Source organism: Peromyscus californicus, unplaced genomic scaffold, assembly GCF_007827085.1.
Source record: "Peromyscus californicus insignis strain IS unplaced genomic scaffold, ASM782708v3 Scaffold_23__1_contigs__length_62951481, whole genome shotgun sequence".
Taxonomy (NCBI): domain Eukaryota; kingdom Metazoa; phylum Chordata; class Mammalia; order Rodentia; family Cricetidae; genus Peromyscus; species Peromyscus californicus.
In genome coordinates, this window is record NW_026294534.1 from 40,993,378 (window position 1) to 41,010,941 (window position 17,564).

The 17,564-nt window shown below is 37.1% G+C and overlaps 1 protein-coding gene across 1 annotated transcript in view; it reads right to left on the reverse strand.

Annotated features, from left to right (window-relative positions):
• Tenm3 (teneurin transmembrane protein 3) overlaps nt 1-17,564 on the reverse strand; it is a 2,633,929-nt gene that overhangs the window by 1,865,662 nt on the left and 750,703 nt on the right. The window contains 1 exon segment of the mRNA XM_052752285.1: nt 1,846-1,898. The gene's annotated coding sequence lies outside the window, so the exon portion shown is untranslated.

A 17,564-nucleotide genomic window follows, 5' to 3' on the forward strand; every position in this document is an offset into this window, starting at 1 on the left:
ACAATCATTGCTAGGAATATTTCAGAAAAGGAGAGAAGGTTGAAGGAGAAGAGCAACTAATTTTAAAATGAGCCATTGAAAGAGCAGAAAGTGCTAACACAATTTAGGACACAATTCTCTCTTTCTTATTAAGTGGCGCTGTTTGGGTGGTTGTGGACTCCAGTTCAGAACCAGTCGACTGTACTCTCTGTGATGCTTTGCCTCCCCTGCTGTACCGTCAGAGTAACCCTGGACTCCACGGGACTATAAAAGTGGAATTCACTAAAATTAAGTGAATTTACAAATTTAGTTCCCCGGCAGCATTCATCGTGTGGCCAATGCTGCAGACCAAGTGTGGTGAGTGGTGACCGCAGGGCAGCATAGATAGAGTCAAGAGCTGTATTTCACCTCTATTGAGATTTGGTAAATATTCATAAAATGTAATTTTTAATCATGAAATTTAACACGATTAACAACATTTTGACATTTATACTTGTTTAACAATTTTAGGTGAGAGGATTAAACATTCTATAATAGTCTATATTAGTTCATCAAGTGACATCTAAATTTTCTTTGAATGAGAAAATTGTACATCTCCTAAAATAGAAATACATGCATTTTCTAAATTATGATATTAAATTATATAAATAAAACAAAAGCAAAATTGGAATTTTAAAACAAGATAATTTCTTTTTGAATCCAACATATCATCTCTGAACAAGCTATATAAATATTTCATAAATATGACACTGTTATCTCTTTGATAACATAACAATAGTGAATTTATTGCACTCTAGAAAGACACTTTAATTGCCTGTGGAGGTCATGCCAAATTGAAAATCAGTGGGCAGGAATAATGCCAAATAGTTCAACTACTGAGTCAGTACGATATGCTGGAAATAGCATCATTGAGGGGAGAAACCAGAGCATACTCTACATTATGTAACTCACCAGAAATCGATTTGAGTAGGAAAACTACCGTGAAGATGAACTATTTAAAACATCCAGAATTCAGAATTTACAGAGCACTGTTGTATCTCTGTAAGTTTTAGTGAGATAGAAAACTGCATGTGAAATGCTGCTTGCTTTTCATTAAAAGAACATTTCCATTTACAGCCTCACATCTTAAATTGCTTTAATTCCTGAGTGAGCAAAGAGCCTGCAGCATGCTGATATTCCCCTACTCCATTTAGAATTGAGATAATTGCCAAGTAATTACATTAATGTAAAGAAAGGGACAAAGATAACAGGAGATGCCAGGAAAAACAAGTTACATATGTTCACAGTTGAAATAAATAGGTTTAAGCCATCATGAACATTACATGACTGAAGAGCAAACAAGTGAATCCATCTCACTATACCATCTTACTTCAGTTAGAAGAAAGCCCCTTTCTTATCCAGGGGGAGATGAACATAACGTTTCCTATGAAACTTCTATTATGCAGCATTATTAACCATTTGAATAATTTTAAAAGAAACTGCAGATAGGTGTTCTATGAGCCAAAACATAATCAGTTGCAGAATACTTACATAGAGAAAAGTGAGTCACAATTAGCTAATCAGAAAGGAAATCAATGTTAAAAAACATCCACATAACAAAGCTGATGTAAACAATGGACAGAGTGTCTTTGTTATGATGCATAGACAAGATTAAAATGACCAGATTTTAACTGATTAAACTTTTATAGTAACTAAAATTAGAATGAAAAAAATAATTAAATTATTTTAAATTTAAGAAACCACATTAATGTATTTTAAGTAATTTGAGCTAGAATGGGGTTCTAAACTTTGAAGAGTCTTAATACTTTAAAATTTTTCATATATACAAATATATATACATTTATGTATGTATATATAAACACTTACTATTGTTTTCTTGAGCAAAATCTATATCCACCACAGGAATTTGAAGTTGTGGCCTGTTGAAAAGTCACAAAACATGCATATATTAATTTAAAACATAATAAAATCTAAATTGAAATAAGTAATAAAATTCCTTTATGTTCATAAATAAAAACTTTTATAAATATAATATCCTGATTCTAATTTATTTCTTGATTGAAAAACTAGAAAAGCCAACTAAAAATTATTTCTCAATGTTCACTGCATTTTACAAAATACCACTCTTAGCAAAATTAAATTCTGATTGCAGAAAAAATTATGAAATGTTCTCCTTTGAACAGACAATATATTAATTTTCCCCGTGTTTATAAGAAACATAATCATGGGTTTATATTGAATGGATAAGGTTCATTCTCATTCTGCTTTGAGAACTGGGCTTTCATGGTCTTCTAAAGTCCTTTTTGATACAACAAACCTTTTCTAATCCATCAAATACATTTGAAAATAACAAGTAGGAGAAAAGGATCTAATCAAGTTAGAGACACAATCTGAACAAACAAAGAAGATATGAAATAATCCACAGATTAAATGCAGCATTTCCTTGGATCTAGACTAATCTGTGGGAAAAAAAGATACAGTTTATTATATGTTTGATGTGGAGTTGTATCATTTCATTTGACCTGAAATGGGGAACTTTGTTAATTATCAGTGTGACTCAGGCCCAAAGACCAATTTATAAAAATCACGAAGATCACTGGGGCAAAAGGATTATTTTTCTTATTTCTTAACTGTTAATTTTAATTTTCATGGTTGGAATGTGCCTAACAAAAGGAAATGGTACAGTTTAATTAAATATCTATAACCACAGATAAAATTATCTGAAAATATTTAACACAACAAATTCCAAAAGGAGCTATTTTTTAATTTCTAAAAAATACAAGAAAAGTGGGAGCTGTAGGTTCAGCTCTAATATCCATGATTTCACCTGTTCAGGGTTGTTGGCTAGGTTCCCATTGCCATGAATTAGTTCTCTCTTTTTTTGACTAGGTCTTAAACCCAATTAGGGAATTGTTGGTTACCAGAAAAGTATACATGCAAGTACTGTACTCTTAGGGGCATCATACCATGCTAGTCATTGTGGTTCATAGGCATCATAGGTGGGTAGGACAGATGGTTACTTTCCTCCTGTGGAAACTTATATGGCACCTTCTGATACCATGAAAGGTAGTCCTCAGAGAGGAGACTTTCAGGCCAACTCCAGCTCATGAGTTTCTGGACTCTGTGTCTGAATTACATGGTGTCTTCAGCAATATCAACTCACCTTCCTCTTGGAGCATAACCAAAGGCAATAGCAATAGCCTTAATTTGGGGGAGTCTCCTGAACAATCCAGACCAATAACTTAATACAGGGCTTCTCATGCCTGCTGTTAAGTATTTTGTTAGACAGTCTTTGGATCTTGAGGAGAGCATTGTTAACTTAGAAGAAAAAATTTCATTTAAACTATAAATTTATACACATACTTATACTTAAGGGTATTCTAGATATTTTTTCTCTTTCGGGGAGATAGCTAGTAGTAAGATTATGACTTTTTCAGACATTCTTACTATTATTTTACTCTTTGCTCTCTTCTGTATTTATCTCCATCCCTCATTACTAATTAGAGCCCCGGTCCATTTTTGTATTTCTCCTATCAGATCATTTGTAACTTGCTATTCCATGCTCTGTGATCCCTTTCACAATGGCAATGTTCCCTTTCTTCACTTTTCTGGTTTGTGCAGTTGCTTTAGTGCATGTGCTAACATCTAAAGATTTGGAGAGAGGAGCCCCAGATGAGTGAGTATGTTCTGTGTTAAGCATGACTTTGACATAAGTAATCTTTCAACATAAGTATACATTTCCATTTTATGTACCTATTTTCTTTTCTTTCTCTAGTCAAACTTAAAAGTAACAGATTGGTAGCTTTTGAAATATTTCTGAGTATTATGTCCAATGTCATTTTTAAAATTCGTATCATTCCAAAATATTTCCACCTGTAGAAAAATGGCATTTAATATAAAATTAGAAGTGTGTCATTTTTGTGCATGGAATATCTGGCTCCACCTTTCATCTGCCATAGTGGAGGGGGCGAGGTTGAGAGTCTCCTCTCCCCTCCTCCCCTGAGACTGGTGGGAGAACTGTCCTTGAGATCACAAGAGTAGGACCAGCTGGCCCTGCCCTTGACCTGCTAAAGCACTCAGGGGAACATGCCGTACACCTCTCCAGGGCAGCATCATAGAGCTGACCCTGTTGGAGGAGGATAGAATTCAGCTGGGCCTGAGGGTGTGAGAGCAGGAGAGTTGGCCCCAGCCGCCCTTATTTGCCAAGTGGTGGCATGGGTGAGGGAAAGGTGCGCCCCCCCCCCCCTCCCGTAACCTGCAGCTAGAAGGAGAGCTGGCCCTGACCCTCACCAACTGCAGCAATCAGGAGAGCTAGCCCTGCACGTCATCTGGGCAAAACAATCGAGCTGGCCCTGGTGGTGTTGAGTACAGATGAGCCTGACCCAAGGATGTGAATGAAAACAGGAGAACTGGCCATGCTCCTTGCTTCCTGTTGCATTGGTTGAGCTAGCTGGGGCAATGCTGGAGAGCTCAAGCTGGTGGTGATGAGGAGGAGAAGCTGGCAGACTGGCCAATCCAGTTATTGCCCAGGCCCAGAACCAGGGCTCTGACTTAGCCCATCCCAGCACCCACCTCATCTATGAACTTCTAGAGCACATGAAGGCTCCAGACCTGAATATTCAAAGCTGCAGTATCTCTATGACACAGGACAACAACAGGACATCCAAGAGGAGTCCTAGTTAGGGCTCAACATCGATAGTGTAGCAGAAACCAGAGACCTCAAACTAGACCAGGACTCAATACAATGAACATTTACAAATGAAGATATAAGGACTAAAGGGCATACTGTGTGACCCACTGGACCACACTATAACACCAAGGGTGTTTTGTTTGGTTGTTTTTGTTTTGGCTTTTCCTTTAAATTTTATTTTATTTTGGTAGGGAGGTTGCAAGGGCAGAGGGCTGATACTGAGGGACAAAGAAATGAGTGGGATTGGATGCACTTGTGAAATTTGCAAAGAAACAATAAAAAGTTAGAAAAAAATGTGTTATTTTGTTTTTTAAAAAATCTGTATCTTAGTGATCAAATCTGCTAGCATAGTACAACCTAATATACTTTTTAAATATATTTTTCTACCAGAAATTTTTAAAAATTAAAAACTTATAATTTAGGGGAAATGATACTCATGAAAGAAAATAAAAACATTTTGACAATTTTACAATAAAACTAAAAACATACATGATAATGTATTTTATGATAGTAAGTTGTTAGACAAGCAAAAAGACACTGTACTGTAGAAACATATACATGAGTTATCATAAATTCTTTTATTTACAGAGTGATATGCTAGCAACTGATCTAAGCTTAGACAATATGGATAAAAGTAATAATCAATGAGTTCTTCTCTTTAATAGTGTTGCTTAGAAGATATATACTAACAAGATTCCTGTAAATCTCACAATTTTTTTCATTAATATAGGAAAATCTTTATACCATAACTTTATTTTTAATTTTAAATTCAACTTTTCATCTTCCCAAGATTCATTTGTAATGAGGTATAATAATTTTAAGAATGAAACTATGCTAAATCAAGATATCTTTAATATTTAAATTTAAAATTACCTTATTTTCCTACATGACAATATCTTTTAATGCATAAAGTTATTGGATTATGTAGCATTTCTTTAGAGCAATATAAAAACACCATTTTAGATAACTTTTATATCCTTATGTTCCCTGGGTAATGTATCTTTAACATTTTTATAACAGTTTTTAAAAATACTCCTGCTGACTAGATTTTCTAACACTGTTGCACTCTAAGTAGTTCCCAATCTTGGTAGAAGCATTTGAAGTGCAGAAATTGCTGTTAAATGGAAGATATGAGTGGATTGAAATGTCTAAATTTATGTTGTCTTCGATGTGATGAAAGAAATACTTCTAATATGGTCAAATATTCACCACATAGCCCCATAACATGCATAACACTTCCATGCAGCATAACCTTTTCTTTCAGTCAAATTTTTCAGTCAAATGTGCAATATGTATACACTCTACAAAGAGCCCTTTGAGTTATGTTAGTGATGAACTACGGGAAGAGTATATAAACTCCACTTCCTAAAATGTGACTGTGCTACAAGATACAAGCATTATCCTCCTGGCATGCCTTTTGTTGTTAAACCAAATAACATCTAATTACATATAGGGAGAAAAACTGATAAAAGTGAAGAAAAACAAAATAAAGGAGCCAGAAGACCCTGTTTTCACATAGCTGCTCTGGGATTTGCATTAAAATTCCTGGAGAGACACAGGATTTCGGCTTATTCCTCTGCCATCTCTCTCCTTTGGAATGTCTGGAGTTCAGCACCAGACTCTAGTTCCTAACCTGCCAAAAGACATGCTGGCTTCTAGGTAGGGTTTTCTAGCCTTTTTGCTATTAGCCCGTATTTTGACAGTATGTTGCCATGGTAACAGGATTCATTAAGGCTATTCAGTTTTGTTCTGCCAATGAGGGTTTTGGCTGCGTGTCCTGCTGCCCTCAGAAGATTGATCCATAACATTTGTCTTATGAAGCCCTGTCATCTCATAAGATGACCGATGATACAATATACTCCATAATGAGCCAGGTTCTCCCCCATGAGCTACTCCTGAAATGCAAGTCAGACACTCTCAGAAACTGTACTTTCAACATCATCATCAGGGTTGGGTGCTTAAAATAGGCTGCCAACAAGTGATATGTATGTAACTTTATCATCCTCAGGTTGAAGCATGGATTAAGAATGCAAGCCTTAATGTTTGTTATTTAATTCCAACATGAAAAAAATAAGTTCTAGACTTTGAAAATTTAGTTTATATACTCATCTGCAGGAGCAAGGTTTGCTGGAAATAACTAACACATTGACTGAGTGAAGGAAAAATTCTTAACATTGGTAACTATCTTAGTTTCTTTCCTCCTCCTGATAACAGATGCAATTTAAGAGAGGAAAGTTTGATTTTAGCTCACACTTCAAGGCCAGTTCATCATGAAGAGGAAGTTAGACATCAGGGACTTGAAGCAGCTTGTCACAATGTATGCGTGCCCAACTCTGTTTCTTCACTTTTTGTCTTCACTATTTCTTCACCATTAATAACTCCTGACCACAATTAAATGGGTCTTCTGATACCAATGGACATAATCAAGACAATATGTCAGAGTCACTTTCACAGTCCTGACATTAGATGATTTTTAGATACTAGCAAACTGACAATTAACACCAGCCATTACCTTAACCACAAGTTTCCATAGGATGTCACCAAAAAAACTTAATGTACTTTCTTTTAATTTCAACTATATTTTAGTATCATATTGCCAAGCATTCTATAATGTATATGACAGTTTCAACTATTTAATTACACAAGTAAAGAATTATCTGGTCCAAAATGTCAACAACGTTTAATTGAACTTGAGATACTATGGATTAGGGTAAACTTGGGTTAATCACAGTCCATTCTTGCTTACAGTCCAGTTAATCCATTTTAAGGGGTAAGGAGAGTCCAATCAATAGGTAAAGAAAAAAACAAAAACCATGAGTTCAGAGGCACATGAGAAGAAATCCTATGACGTCTTCTAAAAGGAAAGACAAACAAACTAAATAAATAAAACAACAAAGTCAACAACATAAGCCATGTGAAAAGACCTCACTTACGGAAAGGCCAGAGAGAAGCTCCCAAAGGAGGAGGGCTCACAACTCTTTGTACTAACCCTATACAGAGTCATTTCTCAGTGACCTCTGTCCAGTCCCAACTTACTTCACTTCTACTGTATCTTAGGCTATGGCTTATAATCATCTTGGCATTTTTTTAAAAAAATTATATTATTTTCCTAGCCTTTTCTGGACTTCTTCATTTGGATCCACAGAAATGGTTCAGATCCCATAAGATCCCAACTCTTTTTGCCCCCTATAATTTTAGTTTTAGTTTAGTTTTGCTTTGTTTTCTTTTTCTTTTTCATTTAGGTGCTTTTCTTTGTCTTAATGAGGTTTATTTCACAACTGTAGAGATTTCAGAGACGAAGACATCCCTGCGATTAAATGATAATATTTCATCGTGATTATGCAATATGCAGCATGGCGTGGTGGCAAAGACCTGAATCTTACACATGAGCATGTGGGGCAGAAGAATCAGGTGTTCAAAGTCATCCTTAGCTATGCAGTGAAGTCAAGGTCAGCCTGGGCAATATGAGACCCTGTCAGACACACAGACACCCACACCCACACCCACACCCACACCCACACCCACACACATACACACCCACACCCACCCACACTCACACCCACACCCACACACATACACACCCACACCCACCCACACACACCCACCCACCCACAGGTGGGTGGGTGGGTGGGTGGGTGTGTGTGTGCAGAGAGAGAGAGACAGACAGACAGAGACAGACAGACAGAGAGACAGAGAGAGCCTCCACTATTTAGCTACCATTATTAGCGCTGATTTCCTCCTTCACCCTGGCTACAGTACGTCCTAGTTTGCATGCTATTGCTGTAATAAATATCGTGAAACAACAAAGCAACCCAGGAAAGAAAATGGTTTACATCACAGTGCATCCTCCAGGGAAATCAAGGCAGGAGCTTGAAGTGGAACCTGAAGGCAGGAACTGAAGCATAGATCAGGAGGGAATGCTGCTTACTGGCTTGCTCTGCAGGCCTGTATCTAGCTATCTTTCTTTTATCTCCTAGGATCACCTGCCCAGGTGTGGTGTAGTTCACAGGAGGATGGCCCTCCCTCATCAAATGTTAATGCAAAAAGTGCCCCTGTAATCGTGCCTACAACTGATGGAGGCATTTTCTAAGTTGGGTCCCTTCCTCCAAGGTGCCCCAGTGTTGTGTTGACAAAAAACTAATCAGAAAACGCCACTCACTTTACTCCTTGTAACATCCATTCCTAACTCTTATACATTTATTGAGTAGTTGCCTTGTAGTTAGTTTTTAAAGCATGGAAATAAAATATGATCCCTGTTCTACCAGGAAAAAAGCAGGAATAGATATATAGAGTCAATTCAACCAAGGGAATGTGGTAGTTAAGTCTGCAAATAAGCACAGCAAGAGAAAACTACATCTTTCATTAAAGTGTTTTCAGTGCATGCATGTGTGTTTGATCTTCCTATTTTCCAGATTGCTTCACTTTATAAGAAATTAATTCTTAATTAAGAGATCTCAGCTTTGTGTTTGAGGAACATCTCATTTATTAAAATTTAATTGTTTTTTTCTCAACATTAACAAACAATATCAAAAATCTTTGTAAATTAGTATGTATATCAAGAATCACATAAGTAAGACATGGTCGATTGAGAATAGACACTTTCACTCTGAAGAAATAAAGAAACAGATTTGCATAAGAGACCCAACTCTGCTCTGATTGTCATCTGAAGCCAAAGGAGGAAGAAAAGCACTGAGAATATGATAGAAGGTGCTTTAAAAAAACTCTACTCCTACTTTTAACAATGCTTTAACTAGATATATTTTTGTTTTGAAGTTCAAAAAATGCATCAAAGGAAAGGTTAAGTAACCCTTTTAGTGCATCTGAAGGCAATCAACCTTTGTTTATGAATCTTTTTGTAGTATGCAATGGTGACAATTTTAAGTTCTGTAAAATCTTTTCAAGCTAATGAAGCCAAAGTAATTGGATCAATCCCCATGGGGGTTAGTTGACTCTAGAATGAACATCTAAACTTCCCTGCATGACTTTTTTCTTGTATTTGAGTAAATGAGATTGAAGATTTACAGAATGTCTTCCTTCTGCACAGTTGCTAAAACACAATAAACAAGATATGAGTTCTATCTTTTGACATGGAAAACAAGTATTAATAGAATGTCTTGACAACTGCAAGTGAATTAATCAACTCTGTCAAACACATTTAACAAAGGAATAGGTGCAATTTTAATAAGAATTCTTGTTGGATCGAATAAGTGATATTTACAAATACTCCAAATTTTGATCTAATAAGTACAAAAGAAATATTTGTTGTTATCATCTTCTTTTACAAAAAATGATTTAAATGACTCAGACTCATAGTAAGATTTTAATAAATCCTGGAAATTGTGTAGGCTTATAAATTCATCATTATCAATAGAAAATAATTACAATCAGTCTCTAGAATTATTTTAAATACTATGAAATAAAAGTAGGGTCATTATTAATGTAATTTGGGGGTTTTAAAAGGTATTTTCAGAATGTATACCTCACACTGAAACTGAAAATTTAAAATAGTCATACAAATGAAAAACAATAGGAATCTTGGAATATATATTGTAGCCTGCTCTAAAACTTACTTTTTTCAACTGACATAAATGAGGAGATTTGTCACCACAAAGAAATTTAAACATAATATAGAAAAGTAAAGACAGAGAAAGGACAAGATGACTTTATGACTTGCCATAGAGATACAGTAATCAGGGCAGTACGACACGGTGAAAGAATAGACAAATAGATCAATGGCACAGAACAGAGAGCCTGGAAATAGACTCACACAAAGGTAGTCAACTGATCATTGACAAAGGTGCAGAGGCAATATAATGGAGCAAAGAAAGTCTTTTCAATGAGTGTGCTTTTACAATTGCACCTCTGTATGGAAAAAAAAATCTCAACAAAGAGTTTATAACCTTCATAGGAATTATCTCAAAACGGATTAACTCAAGGTAAAATGTAAAGCCAGCTAGCAAAACCATTAACCCTTAGAGAATAGCAGTGGAGAAGATTTTAGTGTCCCTGCATTTGGAAATGCCATCATAGATGCAACCAAAGACATGCTCCATGAGTGAAATAATTAGAAATCCTGCTGGACAAAGTTACTGGCTAAGGAATGAAGATAAAATCCATGTAGTGGATGGACATATTTACACATCTCTGACAAAAGACTGACATGCAATTCTCTACAGCTTCCTTTCCTGCCATCTGGTCGCTTGTGGGCCATGAGTCTGCTCTCCATGCCAGCATAAATGGCATGGCCTTTTCTCTCTTCCATTCTCTGCTTCTGGGTAACAGCTGAGGTTTCATAGCTTGCCTGCCCTGCAGTTACTCTTTTACCCTTTAATAAAAACACTTGTTTGTGTTTATAAAAAAAGAGTGATACCTAAAATGTACAAAATAAACTCTGAATCTCTGAATATTGTAACAATAAGAAAGTAAAGGGGAAGGAACACATCAGTGCATGGTGATCCATGCTTGTAACCCAGAATTTGTGAAGTTAAGGCAGGAGTATCATTGCAAATTTGAGGTCTGTCTGAATTACATAGTGACTTCAAGGGTACTTTCAGTTATATATTGATTGACTGTCTCAAAAATAAACTAAACATAAAAATCAATAGATGAATCTGATTAGAATTTTGCTAATGACCTTGATAGACTACCTAACCCAGAAGATACAGAGATAGTAAGTAATCCTTGGAGAAGATGCTCCATGGCATTAAGATGTCAATATGTTCAAGGACTCTGAAAATATCAAGTACTGATGAAACTGAGGCATAAGGTCAATTCTCTGTTAGAAGGAATGCAAAGAGGTCCTGGCATTGTGAAACACACTATACTGGTTTATTACAAAATCAAATCCTCTTTTCCCACATGATCCAGTAATAATATTACATTTTTTTGCTCAAAGAACCAGGAAAATCATACCCATACAAAAATATACACTGTTATTATATGGGAACTTTATAATTGCTGAAAGTTAGGAGAAACAGGGTGCTTTAAAATGTGCCTTGGTAAATGAAGATAAAATAATACTTTTCATTGAAAAGAAATGAGCTATCAAAACCAAGAAAAGATATGGAGAAATCTTGAGAACCTATTACTGATTAAAAGAAACCATCCTGAAAAGTTTGCATAATATGCAATTCCAACATAAAAGATTTTAGAAAAGTCAAAACCATATGGACCATAAAAGGATGAAGACTTGCCAGGGCTTGGGTGGGGAAAAGAATAAATCCAGTGCAAAGGACTGCTCAGACATTCAACTCTTATGGTGTTACAATAGTGGCTACAATTGTTCAAACACTTAGAATTTACAACTGTAGGAGTGAAACCCTATGTGAACTTTCATAGGCTGACTAACTGCAAGGCTTGTCCTGTTCTGTAGAGGGATGTTAAGGATGAAGGGAGCTACATTTGAGTGATCCAGAAGTTGGCAGGGAAACCTTTGTGTTTTCTACTCAGTGTTTGGCAAATGTAAAACTAATCTGAAAATATATTTCAGTTTTTTAAAAATTGCCTGAGTGAATTAACAATAATTTGTAGTACATTTTGAAATAATATCATTATTTTCACCTAGAAAAATTCATATTTTAACATGAAAAATTTTTAAATGATGCACTGTGTTATCAAAACATTCACAGTGATATTTATATACTGGAAAATAGCTTAGTGAGATAGTAAGTTGCAAATGTAAGTAAAGCCTCAAAATACCAATGGATGAATAGTAACTTATAATAACAGAATTCTTTGCATGGCCATAAAATAAAAGAAAAACAACATAGCATCAGGCTTTTGACCAAACTTTTATGGCAGTTATTATTATTTAGTTTGTTTTCTTTTAAATTTTATTTGTTTTCTTTGGTGTGTCACAGTCTCAATGCAGACCAGGCTTCCCTTAAACCCATAATCCATTAATTCATAAGTGTTTGGATTGCAGACATCTACTACAATGCCTGGCTTTTTTATGATTATTTCATATTGTCTATAATCTCATGAAATGAAGTGCCAATGGCTGGTTCTTTTGATAAACAGAAATAACTATAAAGTTTACATTATTATGTGGTAAGCACTCAGTGTTCTAGATACATGATTAAAAAATATTTTCCCATAATAAACTGTGGGATGACTCATCCCTAACAGGCTTGAGGGCCAGCAGGCCCAAACCAGTAATAAGATACTTCCTGAGAGCCAATCTGGGTCTGCCTAAGGGCCTTAGCAATAGCAGCTGAGACATGATCTGGAGATGACCTGGACCAATGAGAGGCAGCCATGTTACACCAGCTGATGCATATTCATGAGGCCTTTCCCCAGGGTGGGGTGGAGGATATATAAGACTTGCCTCTTCCTGAATAAACTGAGCTTGTTGTTTTGACATTCTCCTAGAGTCTGTGTCATTGACTCTGCACCTAGTTGGCTCCCTTCCCCGAAGGGAACAACAGCACAGGACCCTGTCACATCTGGTGCTCGAACAGGGACTGCTTGTCTCCTTTTCCTCATGCTTGGTGCTGGTTAATCAGCCCCCTTGAGGGGTGTATTTTGGTGAGTACACAACTCTATGTTGTACATTTTCAGTCCCTTTGGCAGGTAGCACTGGGAACCCCACTTTGTTGTTGTTGTTGTTTGTGTTGTTTGTGAGTCTATCTGTACAGTAGGATGGCACATACTTTTGTTCAGGCTTGCTATATAATTTCTATATAATTGCTTTCTATATAATTGCTGGACCCTCAGGAAATGGCGCCACAGTTTGACTATTTTTAGGGTTTTTTTGTTTTGTGTGTGTGTGCGTGTGTGTTCCTGAATGCATGCCATGTTTGTGGGTTATAATGCCTGTAGAGGTGGCTCAGCAGTTAAGAATGCCTGCTCCATGAATCTCTTCAGAGAACGTGTGGAAACCTGATCTTTGGATGAGAGTTCTGTTCCTGGCCAGAGAAGGGGAAGCAGCCTCAAGAGTATCCCTCCAATTGTTTTTTATGCCCATTTTGTTAGCTATAATCGCTGGCCTAAAGTCCTCCTCTATTGAGGAGGTCATTAAGGCCCACAATAAGCCCTACCAGGAACGGTGTAACACCAACTTATCACCTTCACTCCATCCATGACTGATATTTCCTGTCTCTGATGATGAGGAGAGGCATGAGAACAGGTGTCAAGTAAAAGGATGGAAAGAGAGAGGAAATGATTGCAGCAGCACCCAAGGCTACACCAGCAGGCCCTCTCTCTGCTCTCCCCATGCCTCTAGTGGCTACACGCCCCCCCCCAACTGCAGTATCCACAGAGTGATTTGCCTGGATGTCTGCCTGCTGAGCCAGTTGCTCTGCATACCTCCCAGCTTTTTCTAGCTATGGTGTCACATATGCCCAACATGGCATTTCCTGTTAATGTGGGTCCCAGTGCAGCCAACCAGCCTTGGATACCTACCCCACTTACAGACTTGTCTTTGGTCCATAAGGCTACTAATGAATTGGGTCCTGATTTACCATATTTTGAGCAAGTCCTATGGCAATGGGCAATGCATTTACAGACTTATTATGACTGGTACCATTTGATGAAGGCTGTGGTGGAGCCTGTGGTCTTCCTTAATTGGTGTACTGCCTATGATGTCCAGGATGAGGCTCAAGCTCATTTTAATATACAGTACAACATCGCTGTTCCTCTTGAGACGCTTGCTGTGGGATGGTCTCTATGTCAAATGTGTTGCTGATTGGTCAATAAATAAATCACTGATTGGCCCGTGGTCAGGCAGGAAGTATAGGCGGGACAAGGAGGAGAATAGATCTGGGAAGTGGAAGGCTGAGTCAGAGAGACACTGCCAGCCGCCATGATGACAAGCCGCATGTGAAGATGCCAGTAAGCCACGAGCCATGTGGCAAGGTATAGATTAATGGAAATGGATTAATTTAAGCTGTAAGAACAGTTAGCAAGAAGCCTGCCACGGCCATACAGTTTGTAACCAATATAAGTCTCTGTGTTTACTTGATCGGGTTTGAGCGGCTTGGGACTGGCAGGTAAGAGAGATTTGTCCTGACTGTGGGCCAGGCAGGAAAACTTTAGCTACAGACGCTCACAGGCCAAGAACCATATGTTGACCCTGTCATATAAGCCCAAATTGGACAACACACTTATTTACCCGCTTTGGGAGACATCATTGCCCTTGGTGCATTGGAGGGATCTCACCGTTCAATGACAACCCCCTGCTCCCCTATTAACCTGGGGGTGAGTATATGCTTGCATTTTTCCCCAGAATACCACCATGCCAATATGGATACCACCCAGAGATGTGTGTCCTGCAATAGATCAAGAGGCATTGGCCAAAGAAGCTTCAGGGGGTAATACATGATTTGCTCCACTACTGTGGCATTAGTAAAAGTCATAACATTACTGGCATGTGACCCTCGATATTAAGAATTGCATTACCCTGTACAAGGTCTCTAATGCATCACCAGAAAGACTTTGATTGGCACATTTTATATAAATATGACTAGAGTCTCATCCATGTTCGTGAAACTGAAGTTTTGACTCATCCTTCTGTTCAAATGTCTGTAATGGGTTCAACAACTGAAGGCAGCCACAAAGGCAACCCTACAGGTTTTATTGGCTCTCAGACACCTAGATCAAAGTCCTCCTAGAGAGGTAATGCACAGATGGCTCATTGAGATACAGAAGGTTACTGCCTGAAGTTCTCTAGGATTGATGCTCTTTGAAGACTGGTAGTCAAAGACAGGTATGAGTTTGTTTGGCAAGCCAACCTAAGTCAAGCACAGTCCATTATGCTGAGCTCTCCTGAGGTGGAGTCAACAAGGTTAGGGCAATGCACCCTAGCTCCCACTGAGCATGTCCCATAAAATAATAAAAAGCAGTGGATATGTGGATGACTCATCCCTAACAAGCTTGAGGGCCATCTGGCTCAAACCAGTAATAAGATACTTTCTGAGAATATCTGGGTCTTCCTAAGGGCCTTAAGCAAGAGCAGCTGAGACACGATCTGGAGATGACCTGGACCAATAAGAGGCAGCCATATCACACCAGCAGATGCATATTCATGAGACCTTCCCCTGGGGTGGGGTGGAGGGTATGTAAGGCTTACTTGACTCTTCCTGAATAAACTAAGCTTGTTGTTTCAACATTCTCCCAGAGTCTGTGTCATTGACTCTGTGGCTACTTGGCTCCTTCCCTGAAAGGGAACAATAGCACAGTACCTTGCTACAATAAAGGACCAGCAGTAGGTTGGAATTAGAGCCACACACAGACATTCAACTATGTAATTTTTTGTTAAGAAATAGAGCTTTATTTATTTTTAATATTTATTTTTTGTAACTAAATTCCCTCAATGACATTAGGCATGAATTTTATAAAATCTTCAGTTCAAATATGCATTTTAAAATAGTTTAAAATAACTCAATAAAGAAAATTAATTTAATGTTTTATACTATTATTAAAAACAAATGTACAACTAAATGGGGAACAAAATAACTTCCTTAAAATAAAAATTGAAAAAAATCTTCATGCTTTCTCACTTGTCATATAACCAAATAATATATAATGGTCATAACAAAATCCAGTTAATAATAATCCCTTTCAAAATAGGTTTAATTTAAGATAATAGTAAGCCCATACTGTATAAAATTCAGAAAAATGTAAATTATCAGGTTAAATACACAGAAGGATTGGGAACCATCTATGAGCCTATTTTTATATGTTGGAAAAATCAACTCTAAACAGAAAGGGAGTAGACTGCATCAAAAATGAGGCAATAATGTGTATGTTACAATCAATAGACATATGCTTCCTATAAAAGTATTAGGTTTAAAATGCAGACTGGCTCTCCTAAATCTTCTGTTAGAATAGTTCTGATGATAATAAAATAATTTTAGGAGTTCTGGTTCTTATATATTATTGCAAAAAATAAAGAAAAATAATAAAACATCTGCCACTGAAGATTTTTTAAATCGTAATGTCTAAAAGATACTATCATTTCTCCAACCCAAGATGACTGTTAGACAGGATAGCTCTCCTGGGTTCTAGGAAATGTTTATGGTGATGGGGAAACACTGTTGAGTTAGAAACACTGTGATGTGAAATATCCTTGGCCCTTTGAACAGAAAGCTTATAAGAAGTAGTAAGTTGTCTCAGAAGTAGAAGGAAGAAGCATTAGGCTTACATGGAGGGCTTTTGCTATGTTTAGCTCTCACACAATCATTCCTTTGAACAGAATTATCTCTTTCTGGTGAGTTCAAATTTGAATTCCTCAACCACGGTCTTGATCACAGTTGCCAAGCAACTCCAAATTTACTCTATAATATACTATCATCCCTTATCAAACCCAATTCTCATTCTCTTTCCAATGTTGCCTTAAATCCAATCCATGGTGTAAGACTCTTTTTACAAGCCCGGTGAAATATTACATAAACTCTCATCATCATGTGTGATAAATGGGCTTTTAATGGCCACGCATGTGCATATATCTTCTTTAATGGCTCTTCTTTCCTTGAAAGTGACTGTTGTTCCTGTGAAGCCACAGCAGCTGGCTGACTGTGTTGCAATGTAGAAGGTGATCATGCCCCTAATTAAAGGATGCAGTGCCATATACTCAGAGAAATTAGAAATCCTGGGATCTAGTCTCAACTTTGCCACTTCACAGCAGAGAGGATTCATGAACAGCTCTTGAATCCTATTGATCTTCACGTTCCTTGCTTACAAAATGCATATTTATACCCTCTTTCCTATTTGTGCCGAGTTCTAGAGATGAAATATATAAGAACAATATTTTACTGCAACTATAAAAATATTTAGCAATTAATTCCTATTGGTAGTGATAGCCAAAGTAATTGTAAAATAATTTAGAATTGTAGTGATTGTGAGCAGTAATAGCCTTAATTATATGCTAGGGAAAACAAAAGTTCTGCAAGCATCT